Here is a 5,000-nt window from a genome sequence, read left to right as displayed (position 1 = left end):
CGGCCGGCGGCGGCGCCCGTGCGCCGGAAAGTCGTCGGGCGCGCGACGGCTCCGTCGGGGACGAACGGTGCCGGGCACGACCGCCGCGAGGCAACGGACTTGTGCGGAGGGGGGCGGAAGGCCCGCCGCGGCGGCGCCAGCCCCCCCTCCCTACCACCCCGACGGGGCATCCGCCCAAAGCCCACCCCAAGCGTTCCAAAGTACCGAGGAGCGTTGCAAACGGGAACCGCCCGGACACGCGTCCCGGTCGCACGGGATGCGCGTCCCGGTCGCACGGGTCGCGCGTCCCGGGAGGGCCGACGGAGGAAGCCGGCGCACGGCCGCCGCGCGGACGGCCGGCGGGGGCGCCCATGCGCCGGGGCCTCGGCGGGCGCGGGCCGGCTCCCTCGGGGACGAACGGTGCCGGGCCCGCCCGCCGCGAGGCGACGGACTTGTGCGGAGTGGAGCGGAAGTCCCGCCGCGGCAGCAGCAGCCCCCCCTCCCTACCACCCCGGCGGGGCATCCGCCCAAGGCCCACCCCAAGCGTTCCAAAGTACCGAGGAGCGTTGCAAACGGGAACGGCCCGGACACGCGTCCCGGTCTCACGGGATGCGCGTCCCGGTCGCACGGGTCGCGCATCCCGGGAGGGCCGACGGAGGAAGCCGGCGCACGGCCGCCGCGCGGACGGCCGGCGGCGGCGCCCATGCGCCGGGGCCTCGGCGGGCGCGTGCCGGCTCCCTCGGGGACGAACGGTGCCGGGCGCGCCCGCCGCGAGGCGACGGACTTGTGCGGAGTGGAGCGGAAGTCCTGCCGCGGCAGCAGCAGCCCCCCCTCCCTACCACCCCGGCGGGGCATCCGCCCAAGGCCCACCCCAAGCGTTCCAAAGTACCGAGGAGCGTTGCAAACGGGAACGGCCCGGACACGCGTCCCGGTCTCACGGGATGCGCGTCCCGGTCGCACGGGTCGCGCATCCCGGGAGGGCCGACGGAGGAAGCCGGCGCACGGCCGCCGCGCGGACGGCCGGCGGCGGCGCCCATGCGCCGGGGCCTCGGCGGGCGCGTGCCGGCTCCCTCGGGGACGAACGGTGCCGGGCGCGCCCGCCGCGAGGCGACGGACTTGTGCGGAGTGGAGCGGAAGTCCCGCCGCGGCGGCAGCCGCCCCCCCTCCCTACCACCCCGGCGGGGCATCCGCCCAAAGCCCACCCCAAGCGTTCCAAAGTACCGAGGAGCGTTGCAAACGGGAACGGCCCGGACACGCGTCCCGGTCGCACGGGATGCGCGTCCCGGTCGCACGGGTCGCGCGTCCCGGGAGGACAGACCGGGCAAGCCGAGGTGCCGCTCACGGCCGCCGCGAGGGACGTACGGCGCCGGCGCCCGCGCCCCGTGGCACGGCCTAGAGCGTGCCCCCCTGCCACCCCATCGGGGCATCGGCGCAAAGCCCACCGCGGGGTAGATAACCGAAGGCAACGAGGGACGGTGGATGCACATATCCGAGCAGTGGCGATAGGGCCGGAGGGAGCACCGACAGGGCCGTGAGATTTTAAAGTACCGAGGGAATTTGCAAACCGGGCCCGCCCCTCCCCCCGTCCATCGCACGCCGATCGGGGGTCCGGCGCCCCGCGGGGGGCTGCCGGCATGCGCTCCCGGTGTAGGCATCGACGAGCCGCCCGCGACCTCCACTCGGGTCCGAGCCCCCAAGCGCGGATGCCGAAACGCGCCGGCCGCGGCAGCCCCACCCCTGCCACCCCATCGGGGCATCGGCGCAAGGCCCACCCTGGGGTAGATAACCGAAGGCAACGAGGGACGGTGGATGCACATATCCGAGCAATAGCGATAGGGCCGGAGCGAAGACCGAGGGGGTCGGGGGGTTTTAATGTTCCGAGGGAAGTTGGAAACGGGGCCCGCCCGGACGCCCGTCCCTCGCACGCCGATCGGGGGTCCCGCACCCCGCGGGGGGCTGCCGGCATGCGCCCCTAGTACAAGCATCGACGAGTCGCCCGCGACCTCCACTCGGATCCGGCGGCGCACGCGCGGATGGCGAAACGCGGCGGCCGCGGCTGCAGCCCCCCTACCACCCCGTTGGCGCGTCGGCGCAAAGCCCACCCCGGGGAGGATAACCGAAGGCGACGAGGGACGATGCATGCACATATCCGAGCAAATACCGAGAGGGTCGGGGGGAAGACCGAGAGGCAAGGGGTGTTTAGAGTACCGAGGGAAGTTGCGAAAGGGGCCCGCCCGGACGCTCGCCGCTCGCAGGCGATCCGGCGGGGCGCACGGAGGGCGCCGCCCATCGCCGGAGCTTGCTCGGTCATCTCTGCCGCACGGACACGTAAGCGCCGCCGCGCAAGGTTCGGCCGGCGGGGCGGACGGTTCGCCGCCGCAGGCCTTTCCCGCAGCCGGAACGTGGGCCCGGCGTTGCGCGCCGGCGGGCCGCGCAATCCGCCGGGGCGCACGGCGGGCGCCGCCCGTCGCCGGGGCTTCGCTCGGTCATCTCGGCCGCACGGACACGTGCGCGCAGCCGCGGAAGGTTCGGCCGGCGGGGCGGACGGTTCGCCGACGCAGGCCTCTCCCGCGGCCGGAACGCGGGACCGGCGTTGCGCGCCGGCGGAAGGCGCGATCCGGCAGGGCGCACGGCGGGCGCCGCCCGGGCTTCGCTCGGTCATCTCGGCCGCACGGACACGTGCGCGCCGCCCATCGCCGGGGCTTCGCTCGGTCATCTCGGCCGCGCCGCCACGTGCGCGCCGCCGCGGAAGGCTTGGCCGGCCGGGCGGACGGTTCGCCGCCGCAGGCCTTTCCCGCAGCATGCGCCCCTTCGCCCGAACGACCGCGGGACTCCGGTACGGCCTAGCCGTCGGCCGCCCGGCTGCAAGCCGTCGGGGCCGCTCGATCCGCGTCGCGTGCCGGCCGCCGCTCGGGCCAGCCGGCCGGCTGCCGCACGTAACCTCTGACCTCATCAGCGGTCGATCCGCACCGCGCTGGTCTTCGGTGCGGACCCGTCGGGGCCGTGCGGCGCCGGCCGTCACATCCGGTTCCGCAGGCGCCGCCCGGTTGCCTCCCGCCCTCGTGCGCTCGCGCCGGCCGGGCGACGCGGTGCCCGCGGGACTCGGGCATGGTTGAGCCGTCGGCCGCCCGGCGGCATGCCGCCGCCGCTCCGCGCCGCGTGCCGGCTGCGCTCCTCCCCGCGCCCGTCCGCGGGCGGGCCCGCCGCCGCTCGCGCCGGCCGGGCGACGCGGTGCCCGCGGGACTCGGGCATGGTTGAGCCGTCGGCCGCCCGGCGGCATGCCGCTGCCGCTCCGCGCCGCGTGCCGGCTGCGCTCCTCCCCGCGCCCGTCCGCGGGCGGGCCCGCCGCCGCTCGCGCCGGCCGGGCGACGCGGTGCCCGCGGGACTCGGGCACGGTTGAGCCGACGGCCGCCCGGCGGCATGCCGCCGCCGCTCCGCGCCGCGTGCCGGCTGCGCTCCTCCCCGCGCCCGTCCGTGGGCGGGCCCGCCGCCGCTCGGCCTAGCCCCCCGGCTGCCGCACGTAACCTGCGACCTCGTCGGCGCTGGATGCGCGTCGTGACAGTTTTCGGTGGGGCGCCGCGGAGGCGCCGGGGGCCCATGCGACGGGCCAGGGGGCGAACGGAGGGCTCGGTCAGCCCTAACAGGGGACCGGCGACAAAGGAGCGGTCGCGCAAAACTTCGTAAGGGACCCAGACGACGGGCCGACCGATCCGAAGCGCCGCGCACGGACGCGCAGCGGGCCGGCCGGAGGCTGCGACCGCACGCCGCACCAGAGGAAGAGCGTGCCGGCTCCGTCGGGGACCAACTGCGCGCGGCACGTCCGAGCGAGACGACGGGCCGACACGGAAGGCCCGCCGCCAAGGCCGCAAAACCGACAAAGGAACCCACGGGGACGCACCAGGGCGGGCAAAGCTTTCACCGAACGGGACGGGACCGAGCCCCCGCAACAGGCGAGGGCGACGGATCCGACCAAGTAAGGCCGATCCCGCTCCACGCACGCGCGGCCGCAGGAACTTCGTGAGGGACGGGACGACCGGCCGACCGAACCGAAGCGCCGCGCACGGCCGCCGCGATGGCCGGCCGGAGGCATAGACCGAGCGCCGCGCCAGCGGAAGGAGCGTGCCGGCTCCGTCGGGGACCACCTGCGCACGGTCCGTCCGAGCGAGCCGACGGACCGGCGCGGAAGGCCCGGCGCCGAGCCCGCAAAACCGACAAAGGAACCCACAGGGACGCACCAAAGCGGCCCAAGATTTCACCGAGATGGGACCGAGCCCACGCAACATGCGATGGCGACGGATCGGACCAAGTAAGGCCGATCCAACTCCGCGCGCGCGCGGCCGCGAGCACTTCGTGAGGGACAGGAAGACCGGCCGACCGAACCGAAGCGCCGCGCACGGCCGCCGCAAGGGCCGGCTGGAGGCGTAGACCGAGAGCCGCACCAGCGGAAGGAGCGTGCCGGCTCCGTCGTGGGCCAACTCCGCGGGGCCCATCCGAGCGAGCCGACGGGCCGGCGCGGAAGGCCCGGCCGAACCCGCAAAACCGACAAAGGAACCCCCAGGGACGCACCAGAGCGGACAAAGATTTCACCAAACAGGACGGGACCGAGCCCACGAAACATGCGAGGGCGAAGGATCGGACCAAGTAAGGCCGATCCAACTCCGCGCGCGCGCGGCCGCGAACACTTCATGAGGGACGGGAAGACCGGCCGACCGATCCGAAGCACCGCGCACGGCCGCCGCAAGGGCCGACCGAAGGCATAGACCGAGCGCCGCACCAGCGAAAGGAGCGTGCCGGCTCCGTCGTGGGCCAACTCCGCGGGGCCCATCCGAGCGAGCCGACGGGCCGGCACGGAAGGCCCGGCCGAACCCGCAAAACCGACAAAGGAACCCACAGGGACGCACCAGAGCGGACAAAGATTTCACCGAACGGGATGGGACCGAGCCCACGCAACATGCGAGGGCGAAGGATCGGACCAAGTAAGGCCGATCCAACTCCGCGCGCGCGCGGCCGCGAAAACTTCG

The sequence above is a fragment of the Phoenix dactylifera genome, chromosome 10 (assembly GCF_051530095.1).
Source record: "Phoenix dactylifera cultivar Ajwa chromosome 10, Ajwa_hap1_PhDact_Kaust_v1.1, whole genome shotgun sequence".
NCBI lineage: Eukaryota > Viridiplantae > Streptophyta > Magnoliopsida > Arecales > Arecaceae > Phoenix > Phoenix dactylifera.
The sequence above is the reverse complement of the archived record's forward strand: the minus strand, read 5'-3'. Positions refer to the sequence as shown.